Source organism: Gopherus evgoodei, chromosome 8, assembly GCF_007399415.2.
Source record: "Gopherus evgoodei ecotype Sinaloan lineage chromosome 8, rGopEvg1_v1.p, whole genome shotgun sequence".
In the NCBI taxonomy this organism is placed as follows: domain Eukaryota; kingdom Metazoa; phylum Chordata; order Testudines; family Testudinidae; genus Gopherus; species Gopherus evgoodei.
Window position 1 is genome coordinate 71,860,760 of NC_044329.1, and position 17,016 is coordinate 71,877,775.

Consider the following 17,016-nt stretch of genomic DNA (forward strand, 5'->3'; position numbering starts at 1 on the left):
ACTGTCAGTGTATTAGGAATAGTAAAATATTTCACATTATTTTCCTTGGTTGTGCAGTATCTACTTTACTTCAATAAAATCCTCTGCTCATCTAAATTAATGGAATATTTTGGGGCTTGTTTCTGCCATCTGTACACATGTAAATCTGCTGTGAATTAAAATGGGAGTTTTGCCTGAGTGATAATTTTATTTCCAGTTAAAATAAAGTCTTTGTCCAAACTATCTGTGATGACAAGATGGGTGTAGGTAAAGAGCCTCACTAAACTTGTTACTTGAGTTGGGTAGGACATTCTTCTGCCCCCAGCAAAAAAAAATTGGCCAAAAGCATTTTTTTCATTGTCAATGTTTCTTCATAATTTTTTCAGTTTTCATCAGAAAACAGAAAACCCAAATGTTTCTCAGTTTTCAGTAACAAAACAAACAAAATGTTCATGTTTTGACGAAAGACAAATTTATAAAAGAATTTTTGTTCTTCATAGATTCATAGACTCTAGGACTGGAAGGGACCTTGAGAGGTCATTGAGTCCAATCCTCTGCCCTCATGGCTGGACCAAATACTGTCTAGACCATCCCTGATAGACATTTATCTAACCTACTCTTAAATATCTCCACACCTCCCTAAGCAATCTATTCCAGTGTTTAACTACCCTGACGGTTAGGAACTTTTTCGTAATGTCCAACCTAAATCTCCCTTGCTGCAGTTTAAGCCCATTGCTTCTTGTTCTATCCTTAGAGGCTAAGGTAAACAAGTTTTCACCCTCCTCCTGATGCCACCCTTTTAGATACCTGAAAACTGCTCTCATGTCCCCTCTCAGTCTTCTCTTTTCCAAACTAAATAAACCCAATTCTTTCAGCCTTCCTTCATAGGTCATGTTCTCAAGACCTTTAATCATTCTTGTTGCTCTTCTCTGGACCCTCTCCAATTTCTCCACATCTTTCTTGAAATGCGGCGCCCAGAACTGGACACAATACTCCAGCTGAGGCCTAACCAGTGCAGAGTAGAGCGGAAGAATGACTTCTCGTGTCTTGTTTACAACACACCTGTTAATGCATCCCAGAATCACGTTTGCTTGTTTTGCAACAGTATCACACTGTTGACTCATATTTAGCTTGTGGTCAACTGTGACCCCTAGATCTCTTTCCTAGACAGTCTCTTTCCATTCTGTATGTGTGAAACTGATTGTTCCTTCCTAAGTGGAGCACTTTGCATTAATCTTTATTGAACTTCATCCGGTTTACCTCAGACCATTTCTCCAATTTGTCCAGATCATTTTGAATTTTGACTCTGTCCTCCAAAGCAGTTGCAGTCCCTCCCACTTTGGTATCGTCTGCAAACTTAATAAGCGTACTTTCTATGCCAACATCTAAGTCGTTGATGAAGATATTGAACAGAGCCGGTCCCAAAACAGACCCCTGCGGAACCCCACTTGTTATATCTTTCCAGCAGGATTGGGAGCTATTAATAACTTCTCTCTGAATACTGTTATCCTGCCAGTTATGCACCCACCTTATAGTAGCACCATCTAATTTGTATTTGCCTAGTTTATCGATAAGGATATCATGCGAGACTGTATCAAATGCCTTACTAAAGTCTAGGTATACCACATCCACCGCTTCTCCCTTATCCACAAGGCTTGTTATCCTATCAAAGAAAGTGATCAGATAGGTTTGACACGATTTGTTCTTTACAAATCCATGCTGGCTATTCCCTATCACCTTACCACCTTCCAAGTGTTTGCAGATGATTTCCTTAATTACTTGTTCCATTATCTTCCCTGGCACAGAAGTTAAACTAACTGGTCTGTAGTTTCCTGGGTTGTTTTTATTTCCCTTTTTATAGATGGGCACTATATTTGCCCTTTTCCAGTCTTCTGGAATCTCTCCCATCTCCCATGACTTTCCAAAGACAAAGGCTAGAGGCTCAGATACCTCCTCTATTAACTCGTTGAGTATTCTAGGATGCATTTCATCAGGCCCTGGTGACTTGCAGGCATCTAACTTTTCTAAGTGATTTTTAACTTGCTCTTTTTTTATTTTATCTTCTAAACCTACCCCCTTCCCATAAGCATTCACTATGTTAGACATTCCTTCAGACTTCTCAGTGAAGACCGAAACAAATAAGTCATTAAGCATCTCTGCCATTTCCAAGTTTCCTGTTACTATTTCTCCCTCCCCACTGAGCAGTGGGCCTACCCTGTCCTTGGTCTTCCTCTTGCTTCTAATGTATTTATAAAAAGTCTTCTTGTTTCCCTCGAGTAGGTCCAGCCATGTACTCTCCTTAGGTGCCTGTGTGGCCAATATTCTGGAGCCAGAGAACTTTGCCTAGCAGTACCCATGCGGGAGGTGCTTGTGCCCTGCCAATTTAGCCCTTCCCCTGGCCATAGTAGGGCAGTGCTGCCCCAACCCCTTCATTTCCTTCTCACCACCAATGGCTAGAGTTGAAGCTCTGGGTGGTTTCTTGGTCTTTTGATCTCAGTTTCTGAGAAAATTTTCATGTATATAGTAGTTAGTGGTAACTTAGGTTAAGGTTTTAGTGTTAGTTCAGTATTAGAGTAGTTGGATGCCTTGTGTGATGCTCTCATCAGGGTTCAAGCATTGTCCATCATTGAGGGGGGACACCCAACAGTGATTCCCAAATGAGGTGCTTGTGCCTCAGTGAAGAAAGAGCAGTGCTCTATCTGCAAGTCATTCACAAAGAGGACTCTGGTGGAGAGCGACTTATGGCTGAAGGAGCACATGGGGTGGAGCAGATTTGTTTAAATGCTCTCTGGTACTGTGCTGGGAGCAGCAAGAGGCTGTACCTTCGCCTTTGGTTCTGGTCTTGGGGTGTACGTCGAGTCTGATAGCAATGATGTTGGCACTAGCACTGATTGTCCACATGCTGATGGTATACCAGGTGACATCAGACCTGTCTTGCCTCTCAGTCCCATACTCTCCACTGGTTCAAGAGTTTGCTGGTGCCGCAAACTTCTACCATCTCATCCTCCATCATTCCCTTGGTGCTTTCTGGTGCATTGCAGAGCTACTGGACTTATCGGCACCACAGTTCACAACACCCAAACCTCAGACTGTGGAGTTGAAGCGGACACTGGACACAGCACCAACGGCCTGTTTAACACTGGTGTGTCCTTTGGCACTGTCATTGTCTTGGTGGCAGAACCCTTCATCGAGCTCAGTACTGCCGTTAGCCTTAGTACCTGGTACAAGATGGGAATCTCTTCCATTTGGTACTGCCAGTGCTGATCCCCCATTCCTCTTCAGCACTGATGCTGCCCCCATACTGGGCTTCAGATGAGTTTGACTGTTTGCCCGTTTGGGGTTGACTCCTCAGTTGTCACCAGAGAACCTTTGGAACTCCTCAAGATCCAGGGTTGTCCTCTCCTACATCATGGGATATGTGCCAGAGATCGCCTTCAGATCACCATTGGTACTAAGATGGGCATCTTGCAGGAGAATGTCACAGTTGGAGGTCCTCTCACTCAATGGAGTACTGAGACTGTTTCTTTAAGTTGCCCCCCAGGAACAAACCATGCTTAGGTGAAAGAAGTAGAACCATAGCCTTATTCCACCTCCATACCAGACCCTTGAGCTACTTCAGGGCAGCGCAAGCTACGATGACCTAAAGTGTGGTGTAATCTGAGGCCTTTCCTTTATGCCTCCCTGGCAAACACAACTTCTCATTAAACTGCTCTTTTTTAAATTCTAAATCAAAATCTTGAAATCTCAACATTTCTCCAGGTCTTGCCACATCTAGAAATAGTAATCAATGGTAACTGGAGAATGAAAATAACATGGCAGATAGTGATGTCATCTCACTAGATGGTGCTGCAGAATCATTTTGTTTTGAGATAGAGGAAATGTAACTTTTGTAATGATGAATGGTTGCTAAATATTTTCTATATTAGTGATATAAAGCTAACTGATTTGTTAGAACTTCCACACACGCTGTTGCAGGTTTTCTCTGCTTAAAATTTTGTATATAGGGAAGTTTAGGCATAACTGCATGTGAGAGCACTTTCTGTGCAATTTGAGGCTGAAAGCAACATAAAAATAGCATGAACTGAGTAAGGACTTGAAAGAAGAGTGTTCAACAGCCAGTTAGAACAGGCAGCTGAGTTTGCCCTTATTTATATAGAGAAGGTATAAAGCATCCAGATTTTAAAGCTAATATTAAGGAATTGGATAATTCTAGGCACACACAGTGAGAGTAAAGGGGACTGAGGAAATTCTTAAGGTGGTAGTATTTAGAAGAACATGGGTTTGTTGGATCCTGATTTGCTTATAGAAAAGTCAGAGTTGATCCATTCCTGAGATTTTCACTGGAATTCCAATATCGGTGTTAACTACAAGACCTGGTACACTCAAAGGTAAAATATGTTGATCTGGAACATTCTACATTTAGCTTTATTAATCTTGTTTTGTCATTCTTTTCCAAATATTCAGATTTAAAGGACATTGTTCTTTGTAGACTTTTATCTTTACTAACAAAGGATATGTGTGTTCTAGCAGAAAATCATGCATCAAGGAGAGCTAGACTGCAAGGTGGTGGCAGCAGGTTTGAAGATTGATTCTATCCGGTCAGCATAGTGTGAATAGATACCAATCTTAAAAAGTTAATCCTAGATTTACCTATTACCCTGGAGGATAGTATGGATGTTACTGATTGATCATTGATATGAAAGGACAAGGAAGGAAATTAATGCCTCCCAGCTTACTTCTATTGAAAACCATCAAGGAAAAAAAAAAGTATTTAATTTTAACCACGTTTTTGGAAAATCAGGTAATGAAGTATAATGTTACCATGCGAATATGATGGCAATTGGAGCTGGACTGGAAGGGGATAATCTATTATTTTTGTTATTTAATATTAATTATTAATAATTTATAAGGTGCCCATCATAGTAGTAGTATCTGGGCATGAGATAGGGATTAAAATAAAAATCAATATAGTGAATAAGACATCTATGACTCTGTGGTGCCTCTGCTTTAAGTACCAAGATAACACAAACTTGTCAGTCATAAAAACTTGTCAGAAGGCATTACTACCAAGACTGCCCAAACTACAGCAATCTGTGAGCCAACAGTAAATGCTGTGTGTGAGCTATCCTGCTCATTCTATATAGCCCCCAGAGATAACAATACATCACTTGTGTATGAACCATCCAGGAACACTGTAAGGCAATGCTAACTACATTGGAGCCTGTTGCTGCTAAACAGATTGTGCCTTGTAGGCACTTACCTGTATTGGAGCTGGTAGGGAGTTTCTCAGCACAAAGCATGAGGTAGTGTAAGACTGTACCTCAGGATGAATAATTCCCACCGGAGCTCCCCAGCATACAAGGGGAATGCACACACTATATCATCCCTGTGAACTGATTTGCACCGTTCTGGGCTCTGAGTGCAGGTATCACTGTCGAGTCTGACTTTTTGCAGAGTGGCGGGGTAAAATTTGTTGTTTGAATCATGTTCACTCTCTCTTTTGAACAAGACGCATGCCTTTCAGGAGCTAACCATAGAAGTTGACTGTAAACTACCATGCACAGATGAGGCAGAAAGAGAGAGACCAACCAATATGAAATGGTGATGGAAAAGGAGAGGTGATCCCTAACTTAGACCAAGATCCATATTTGAGTATTCATGGAGGGTTAACTCACAGTTTATGGGCTTTTGTGCAACCAATGCTGCTTTTTCTTTTTTCCTTTTTATAGCTTAAATACTGGTATTGGGTGGCATTGTTTCAGTGATGGTAGAAATGGAAAAGCTATTTGTTTAAATTGTATAATCTTATTGTTTGTTATGCAGCTTCTCTCCCCAAATACTGTTCTCTAAACCCAGAATAACTATTATTGAATAGTTTTAAATCTGCACTTAATGTTATTGATGTTATCAGAGTTCACAACCTCTTTCAGTAAAATACAAAGTTTCGCTATTTAATTAATCTGATGTTTCTTTTTAATCATCCTTTTATAACTTGTCAGTCTCCTCCTCTACTGAGTTCACAAAGAATAACTGTTATCAGGGGAAATAGCTTTGATCCACGTACAATTCCTGTCATATTAGATGTTTAAAATGGCTGCATGTGAACATAGGTTGTTGAAAGTACTGGAATGGTGCTCTTTAGGGAGTGCTATCTAATGCAAGTTTATCGTATTGGGGAATGGGGGTAATGACAGCCAGAATCACCAAAACCTATCAGTTGATAGACCCAGAAGAGTGAGCTAAAGGGAAGGAAAAAGCAGCATTACCTTCTTTTTCTTCTGCTGGTGCTGCCACCCCTAAAATTGAGAGAGAAATTCAATTAGTTTCTCTCTGAATTTTAGATACAGGAGATATCTCAGAATTCCAGAAAATCAATAATTCAAATAATCAGGGTTTACCTGGAAACTTCTCTTTTTATCATTAAAACAATTGTAAGGTAGTCTGGGAATCTCTAAAGTAGGCAGGTTTTTCTAACAATAGGGCTCAGATGTTGATGACAGTACCAATAATCTGCTTTTATGATGCTTTAACCATAATAATTCTGGTGTCTGTTATTTGCTCACTTATGCAAGAGGCCAGCCTTCTAATTACAATAATTTGCTGAATAGTTAATCACTTTGGATTCTAACCCCCATCTTACTTCCTAATATGTTTTCCCCATGAATTTGCACCCCTCATTCACTCATAGCTAACTTAATTTAGCTTTAGCACTAGCTATTGTAGCTGAATGTACCAAATTGTCAGGTAGTCCTATCAGGAAATCTTCTGATTCTCACCCTCAAGCCTCTTACTTCATGCTACAAGAGATCCTAAAACCCAAAGGTAAAATCCTGGTTCCACTGAAGTTGATGGGAAATTTTGCCAGTGAATTTGATGGAGCCAGGTTTTCATTCCAAATCTTCTCAAAATCAGTAGAACTAAGTGGTCTATGTGACAGTGATAGTCCAGATTCATTGCTTGCTTAATGCTCGGCCTTGTGTGTGTCTATGACAGTTCCCTCTAAAAGGGGTCACTATATACTTGTTTTTAGTTATGGTTAGGGTTAGGATCAGTCTTCTTTATGCTTGGGTCACCCAAACTCTTTTTTTTTTGTGGCTAAGTGTCAGAGGTACTGAGGCAATCTTATATGAATGCAAATATTTTAAACTTCTCTCTGTCACTTGAGGCTAAATAAAGGATTACGTCTAATTGCTGTGAGGACTTCCTGCTTTGTGAAGGAGATGAGAATATGTCCATTGAGGTCAGAGAAATCTTGCCTTAATAATGCCACAACCAAGTATGATCCAGGCAGGGGTGGCTCTATGTTTTTTGCTGCCCCAAGCACGGCAGTCAGGCGGCCTTTGGCGGTGTTTCTGCCTTAGGTCTGCCCTGGTTCCGCGGATTCAGTGGCGGTTCTGTGGGAGGCCCACTGGTCTCGCGCCTTCAGTGTACCCACCAACAAATTACCACCAAAACTGCAGGACCAGCAAACCTCCCACAGAAACACTGCAGAAGGCAGCCTGACTGCCACCCTCACAGCAACTGGCAGGTCACCCCCCGCAGCTTGCCGCCCCAGGCACGCGCTTGCTGCGCTGGTGCCGCCTCTGGATCCAGGTGTCTTTCTAAAAAAAAAATGGGGATTTTCAATAATCTCTTACCTGCAGACTGTTGTTTTAGATGTTACTATGTGATGTCATACCATTTAGCAACAGGACTAAGTTATAAAAGCTGCTGCTTTCTTCTATTAACTGTTAGCTAATTTGCATGTGGAGGACACTCAATAGGCTACTATTTTTCAGTAGCAACAGTGTTGGTTTTGAACTAAAAATGTTTGCTTTAAAAAAAAAAAAAGACCATTTTCATATGTATTGACCTAGGCTAAATATTTGGGTTATCCAAACACGGAGAATGGGGTGTTGCTCATATTAGCCACCGTACCTTTGGAGGTTAGAGTCTTCCACGTGGAAAAACAATAAGGAAGACTGATCCAAGGGAGACTGGTGTAGTTCATTGTTCTTTAATGTTCTCATAGGTCAACTGCAGCAACAGGAGTCCGGAACTGGACCTGAGATGGGGTCGTCTTTGAAGGAATAGGACTAGCCAGACAAGCTGCGCACCTGACAACTTCTGAGAACCAGGAGAGGGCTGCCTCAAGATCATCTCTCAGGTAACACAGTTGGCTATTCCTAGTTAGTGTGAGAGAAGAGGTTTGGCTCCCAGTCCTATGGATATCTGTGTGCATTAGAAGGGGCTTTCTTAGAGACTGAGACTGATGTTCTTCTGGCATTTGTTTTGAATTAACCTCTTGTTTTACCATGAGGCACTTAGAGTGTGTCTGTATATTCCACAGTGACTTCAGGCTAAAGTGTATTGTTCTTTAAAGTGGTGTGATCTTGTCACTTTTACAGAACTGGTTGAGCCATTCATTTCAAATAATATTTATTACAATTTTAGCCTTTTTTTGGTTAGCAAATAATTCCTCTTACCTGCAAGTATTACTCTCAACTAATATTTTTTTAGCTTTTGGATTGTTTGCAAATTGTTTATTTTGACTATTCTTTGTTCCTGTTTTGTATCTGGTCACCTAAATAATAATCTATTGCTTCTTCTCCCTGACTGATATTTTTTGAAATAGAAAAATAATGAAGAACAAGCTTCTGGTACAGTTTTTGGAGTGCATAAATAGTTCTGATAAAGTCTAAAAAACTTAGGTTTTGCAGAAATGTCCATGAGTACCAATGGTCATTAAAATAGTTGAAAATAACTAATATGATCCTGTGCATCATGACTTTTATTTACAAATGTATTTGTGACTCTGCTGTTTTACTATTCAACTCGCTATACAGGCTATGGTTTCTCATTGTATGCAGTAGTGTTGTATCCGTGTCTGTCCCAGGATATTAGAGAGACAAGATGATGAGGGAATACCTTTTATTGGACCAGCTTCAGCTGGTGAGTAGGGTGACTAGACAGCAAGTGTGAAAAATCAGGACAGGGGTGGGGGGTAATAGTAGCGTATATAAGAAAAAGACCCAAAAATCGGGACTGTCCCTATAAAATCAGGACATCTGGTCACCCTACTGGTGAGAGAGACACAATTTTGAGCTTACACAGAGCTCTTCTTCAGTCCTGTGTAACTCAAAAGCTTGTTTCTCTCACCAGCCGAAGTTGGTCCAATAAAAGATATTACCTCACATACCTTGTCTCTATAGTTTTTCATTAACATTTGTTGAAAGGCATGAATGGATTCTTTTCTTCATCTGGCTTCAACTGGACTGGTATGATCTAGAGCAAACATTCCCATAGAATATTAATGTTGTGTGGCAATTTATTAGCCCTCATTAACTCTTTCCATTTCTTATATTTTTTTATAACAATCTTATTTCTACTTTTTCTCAGAGCAAGGAGACATTCCAGAATTGCCTTCTACATGCTGAGGTTCCTTATTTGCTACCCACATAAAAATTAAAACAGGTACTTACAAAGAATTTATTTATTTAGTATTCTTAAATGAATTTCACAAGCCAAGTAAGTCCCTGTTGTTTTTGGAAAGGATTCCAAGTCCTCAGTAAGGTCAGATGACTTGGTATCCTGTTCCGAGCTAGATCTGGTAAATCTGGTAAATGGGGCTCAATCCGTGTCCATTTAAGAGACTGGATTCACTGTAAGTCTCTAAGGCCAAATCTTGAGCAGCAGTGGGCATCCCCAGTGTCAGGATAATGTGCATTGCTTTGCTATGAAGAAATTCTCCACCCATCCTGCAGTCCTGAGGCTGTAATAGATGCCATGTTCAAAGCACATGACTTCCTAGAAGGGTGAAAAAAGAATCTGTGTAGTAGCAGATCCACTAGCTGTGCACAGATCCCATTCCCAATCCCCTGCATCTGGCCTCCCTCTTGTTCAGTGAAACCACAATGTTTCTACTACAAATTGTGTCGGGGCAGTATTTGCTCCAATGTGTGCCCAAGAGATTAATCCTGATGATAGTGCAAACTCTCTCCCTTATCTCTTGCCTGCTAGTGGGAATGCAAAAAGCCCTCCAAGGGTCTCAAGTGTAGAACGTTTGGAGTGAGGCCAGTACTGTACTGTAATGAGTAATAGGAGATATATGCAGATCAATGACAGAGTTGCTTACCCTAAACCCAGGCCAAAAAAGAATTCTCTGCAGATTTCCATTTGGAGCTGAATCAGAGACTCTTTAAAATACTTGTTTTTTTGTTTTTTTCCACAACAGCCAAATCATCAAGCTAATGATGCCAAGTAAGGAAGAGTTATCTTAGTTGCTATGGCAAAACTAGCAAGAGGGTACAAGGATGATATAATAATTGTGTACATCTATGTATCTATTCCACAGAGGGAGTTGGTAGGGATGTCAGTGAAGAAAGTGTTACATGTACCCAGACGATTCTGCATTATTTGTATTTTTGTACTATGACATAATAAATTCACACTGGCATTTAACACAAATTAATAGACTTCCAGAGAATTAATTTCCATGACGAGATTTACTCCTCTAAATTGCCAATTTGGCAGCCTCATGCAGTGCTTAATATTACATCTGCTTAACAGGCCAGATAATGTTACTGCAAACTATGCCCAGATCATTTGCTTAAACATAGAGTGAGTGGCTGTGGAAATGAATATGTTACTGAATGTTGGTGTACATTCAAGAAGGATATTAAATTTCTTAATGACTAGATCCATAACATCCTTCCCACTTGCAGATACAACTATGATGGGCTCCATATGAATCTATGTAATGCTAAATAATAATTCCTAGCTATGTGAATAACAGACATCCCTTGGGTAGATTTTAGAGTAATGTAAATGTACAATCTTCATTAATGTGAATAAGGTTTGATCATTTTCCTACAGTATATACTTTTCTGACACTTAGAGAGCGGCCCTGGATGTGGGCTCTTTATTAGTGTACAATACTACACAACAGTTTGACAGGAACTAAAGGAGGCTGTCTATTTGAAACTCAAAGGGTACATAGCTATGTAGAATTGGCTAAATTGGAACTCAGCCAAGAATCTGTGGTGAGCATTCACACTCTGACTCTTAAAAAAATAGCTTATTATTTATCACAAACGGTCAGTACATTTGGATTTATGTGTCTTCAGAAATCAACAAGTCAGCCGCAAAGGGCTTTTCATCATAATGGGGCACATATTTAGCATTGATTGAGTGTGAAGAGAACCACAGTCTGAATCACCAGGGAAGTATGTATGCCTTAGAAGTCACACATTCAAGTGGTGATGAGGTGAAACCTTGCTTAGGTTCTGAGATTTGACAGAATCACAGTACAAGGTGTTATTGCTTTAGGTCAAATGATTTTTCATTGGCTCTCTCAGTTCAGTGTACCCAAGAAGAGATGGGTCAAATGGATTCTCCACCATTAAAGGATTTGTAAATCAAGATTGGATGTTTTTATAAAAGATATGCTCTAGAGAAAATTATTTTGGGGAAGTTGTATGACCTGTGTTATATAGGCAGTTAGCTAATGATCACAGTGTTTCCTTCCAGTCTTGAAATGATGACTTTATGAAACCTGAAATTATTTCTGGAAGTCCCTTCTTCCCAGCCCAGATCTGAACCACTGGTTTTGGTTTTGCTAAACAGAAGGTTTTGCAAACCCAAAATGTTCCTGGTCTTGGTCATCTCTAGATGAAATATTATTTAAAGCACATTTCCTAAATCAGGATGGTAATAGAAATGTGACTGTTGAGTTTTTGGTAAGATGGGAATTAAACATTATTGATTTACTGCATTGAAATGCAACTAATTCTTTTTTGGTAAAGCTAGCCATTTTCTTTGAAGATTCATTTTGTTTAAGACACAGTTGACTTGCTTGAGTACTGTATCCTTTGAGTTGAGCACATTTTGGCCGATCATTCATAAGGCACAACAAAGACATGGTTAAAGGCCTCTTTTCTATGTATCACTAATTTCATATGAACACATCTCCTGTAGTATATTTTCAAAAAGTTCTTTGGAGTCTGTTTCCAGGAAACAGCAGAAGCACTGAATAGTATTATTAGATATTCTGAATGCATGTAATTTAATGCAAAGGATGGAGTGGTTGAAAGTATTTAAGGCACTCTTAAGATCCTAGAAACACAATCCCTCACAGATGTCACTTATCTATATTAATACATACTTGGATGGTGAATTGCAGTAATGTTATGAAGGTACACTCTCTTGGGTGAAATCCAGACTGTTAAACATCTATTAAATTTCAAATCATAATATAGTTGCAAATCTGCTTGTGTACTGCCTTTTCAATAATTTTAGATAGAAGAAACATGACATACACAGGTAAATAGTTATTTGTGTCTGATCCATCACTTTCATTATAGAGGGGAATCACCATGGCAATTTTCCATGGAGAAGGAAATCAGCTTGTCCTTAAAAAGATTGATTATGTGTGCTAAAGGTTGACAGAGTTGGTTCTGCTCAGTGTTCAGTAATTTGGCTTCGAACCCATTAATGCCTGTTGCTTTTGTAGATTTCAACTTTGCAAATTCCTAATTGATAAATTATGATGTCAAGAAAGAAAAATTAAACACTGGCTGTAGGCAATTAGGAATGTGGTCATGCTAATAATAATAGGTGTAGGCTTCTAAAATGTCTTTGCTAATGATTTGCTATCCAATTTGAAGAAGATAGTGAAGACACTACATCTGCTATTGTACTTGGGATAGTATGCACAGTGTTTGACTATTTTGGTTTAAATCCACAATTTATATTTTGAATTGACCCTAAAATAGTCATTTCAATCTCACCATAAAGATCCAGTGACTCAGTATGGAAAACTTCGAAAAGCATCTAATTTAGAACAAATTCTGCTCATTAGTGATATTTTATGTATTTTGATTTCTCAGAAAAATCACTGCCTGTAAACAACATCTAAAAAAAAATCATTCCGCTTACAGTAGCAAAAACGGTTGGACACAGTCCAGAAGGCTGAGTTCCTTTACTTATCCTTAGAAAAAGTGCAGCGTGGACAAGCACAATACAGCGGGCTCGCTCTCTCTCCCCAGTCCTGCCAGAACATCTTGCAACTCTGGGCTTAAGGCTCCTTCTCTAGAACTGAGAGGCTATGCCCATCCAGTCTTTGACTGCTCTTTGATCTATGCCCATATTATCTAATATCTCTGTTAATGGTCTGGAAGAAGGAGTAAACAACAGAACTGATCACAAATTGAAAATACATTTTTAAGACTTTTTTTATAGATATTTTTGGTAAATTGTTTTCTGAAAAAGAACTGGTTTTTGACAAATGACAAATTACAGAAAATAAAAAAAGGCCGGAAATTTTTAAAAAAGGTCACTTTTTGATGACACAAAATTTGAAATTTTTCCACCAGCTGTATTAAACAGCATGGTATTGAATTTAAGATAATAAATTGGGAGGAGTTAGGAACACATGAGCAAAAAGAAATAATTACACCTAGAGAGGGTAGAAATATAGACCCAAATTGTCCCCTCCATCCCTGAGGAGCACAATAAAGGTTTAGTGGAACCTAGAGGGAGTGTAGCTGCTAAGGGTCTACACAAATGGCCCAGGTCTCTATTACATCCCAGGGGATTTTGCAGAGCCTGGGCTCCAAAGGGTATGTCTACAGAGGGATAAGAACCCCACAGCTGGCCAGGGTCAGTTGACTCAGACTTATGGGGCTGGAGCTGCAGGGCTGAGAAATTACTGTGTAGATGTTTGGGCTCGGACTGGAGCCTGAGCTCTGGGACTCTGAGGGTGGATGGTCCCAGAGCTTGGGCTCCAGTATAAACCCAAATGTCTACAAAAAATTTTTAGCCCCCGAGTCCAAGCCCAGCTGACCTGGGCCAGCTGCAGTCATACTGTAGGGCTTTTATCCCCCTGTAAGTACACCCCAAAACTATCCATCCTGAGCTGGGCAAAACCTCACTCAGAGAACAAAAGGAAATTCAGGGCTTGATCCAAAGACAATGGAAAGAATCTCATTAACTTCAGTAGCTTTGGATCAAGTCTTCAGTAAGGCAGACCTTGTGGAGTTTCCAATTCCCCAAGACAGAATGTTTTTTATCATGTAGGAGATGATCTGGGATGTACACAAACCATAATAAAATCACACTTGAATTGCAAACAAAATATCCTGTGGGGAAAAAATTCTGAAATAGACATTCAATAGAACAGATGAACCTGTACAGCAGTAATGCTGAAAGAGTTCGCAGTGCAATGTGGTAATGAAAAAGGTCGATGTGACTTTTATACTGAATTCGCTGACCTTCAACTCATTAGGCAAGGAAGAAGCGTGGTCTGTAAACAGCTTTGGTGAGACTACTTCTGGAATATTATTTTTAGAGTTGGGCACTACAGATTATATATTCAGTAGGAGAATAAATAGAAAGAATCCACAATGAACTATAAAGAAAAAATGTACTTTCTTTTGTTTTTATAATAAAATATACAGAATAAACACTAATACTAGAAAAAGATGTCTAGTGCTTATAGAATATATTCTACATAAAATAGTATTTTTTTGTAAATTTTCCATGAAGTGAACTTTGTACTATTTCTTAGGGAAAAATATATTTTATATTAAGATATTTGTTTTACTGGGTACATTCACTGTCTGTAGGGGGAAAAAAGACAAAGGAGGATTTTTTGCTTAGTTTAAGAAACTTTTTATCTTGCACTTGCAGAGGTTACCATAGTACTGACTTTTTAACTTCCTTTATGCTACGGTAGTATGTTAGTTATATAAAGCACTTGTCAAAATATTGTAGGAAATTTTTCCAGGTGAATCCAGGGCTGGCGCTTCCATTTAGGTGAGCTAGGTGGTCGCCTAGGACACTAGGATTTGGGGGAGCAGCATTTTGCCACCCTCGGTGGCAATTCGGTGGTGGGGGGTCCTTCCAAGCTCAGGGTCTTCGGTGGCAATTCTGTGGCGGGTCCTTCACTCGCTCCAGGACCCGCTGCCAAAGTGCCCCGAAGACCGGGAGCTGCGGAAGGACCCTCCCGCCGCAGAATTGCTGCCAACTACTGGGAGCTAGGAAGGACCCCCGCCTAGGGCGCCAAAAACCCTGGCGCTGCTTCTGGGTGAATCTAGATCCTGGCATCATGGACTTCATTGCTCTCATTAAGCTGTAAGTGAAAACACACAGAAGGCTAAAATAGCTACAAATCCTAAATGGTTCATAAGCTGGAGTGCCTTTGGACATGTGAAGTTTCTTGATGAAGTAGTTGAAAATGTTATCACCTTGCCCTGATAGAGTGATTCTACTTGCGCTCATTCTCTCTGGGTTTATGCTTTGAATTGCATCAATCAAAGAAGCTGATTGACTTGTTATAGGAGTAGATCCTTTGATGAGTTACGGAAAAATGAGACTTTTAGCAAATAAGTTTTTATCCCTAGTTTAAGCAAATATGTTCATTTTAGCGATCAGCAAAACCTCAACGTTTGGTTATTTATCTGACCCTGTTTTCCAGCCTGTTTCTGTCTGCTCTGTTTCAAATTTCAACATTTCCTCAAATTAGGGGTGCTGACAAATGTGTGGCATCCTATATGCTTCTCCCCATCTACCCCACACACATTTCTATCCATAGCAAAGCTACAGAGCTTGAAAGATTTGATATCTGAGACCAGAAGAAATTTCAAGACCTGCAACACCACCCCAGACCATTATCAGGAAAGGTGTGGGAGATGTTTGGAGGTCAGAGAGCTGGAGGGGTATTTAACAGACCTTTAACAATCTTAAAATAGCTTGTTAGATTTAGTCTGTTCACTTATTATTTATTATTCCTAAAAAAATAATACTTTTATGGCTAATGCATGGAAATAATTTGATTTTGGTATTAAAAGCTGTATACAATATGTAAGAGTAATAGTACATTTTTCAGGAAATTGAACAGCCAATAAGATTTTGTCCAGAAGGAGTATACTGATAGATATTTTTCTATAGAAAGATCACATATTTCTTTCAGATTGGTGTGAAGTGTGCACAAGTATTGAGATTTTCACTGCAAGTCATTTATGACTGAGACAGGTTATAGTAAGTGTTTCTGAACATGTTGGAGGGAACACATGGATCATCCTAGTTAGAGTTGGCAAATTTGAAAAGTTGAAGAAAAAATTGTTTTAGTTTGGACCAAAAACTAAAATTTTCAAAATTTTCAGTGAATCAAAAAGGAAAACAAGTTGTGGGTTGATTGAAACATTGTTTTTGACAAAAATCAAAGTTTTCATTTAGATTTTGATCATTTTTAAGAAAATCAAAAGAAAGTTTGAAATGACAAGATTCAAAACAAAAAAAATTTCATTTTGAAAATGTCAAAACAAAATGGTTTTTTTGCAGATTTTTTATAAAACAAATAATTTGGCAAAATCAACACAAATTCACAAAATGTTGTGGTGTTGCTGAATCCGTATCTTTTGCCAAATATATATTCAGTGTGGGAAAAAGGTTTCCTGCCTCCTAATTCTGACCCATATTCTTCATTCTCAATTCCATATCTGATTTCCAGTGAAATTAAGAATGAGCTAAAAATGCTAAATTTTAATTTTGCAGTGGAGTAATTGATACCAGCGTATTAGTTAACTATTGCATTTGGTGTGCTTGAGAGGGAGTTTTCATTTTTCTTATTTCTACAATGGGAAAACGGGTGGTTTTTCCATTCAGGATTTTAAATTAAGAGGTCCAAAAAAAGCTTCCTTCTAAATGAATGTAACTAGAAAGTAACATCTTTGAGTAGTCAAAGTTTGAGTTTCATTTCCCAAAGCTTTACCAATTTGCATTGTCCTCCTTGCTTGTAGCTCCAGCTCACTAGAGTCCATAACTCCTATAGTATATAATGGAATTTTTACTTTAGGCCATCAATGTCAATCCTAGTAGCCCACCTTCTCCAGCCCTACCACCTAGACAGTCATTTAGGGAATGAATGCAGCTGTGGTCTTCGTTATGGAGAAAAAGACAGTATTAACCCTCTCCTGGAAGTCCCTGGGCTGGGTTTTGGACTTGATTACAAACCTATTTTAAACCTTTGACTATGAAAATGTCATAAAATAAACTGAT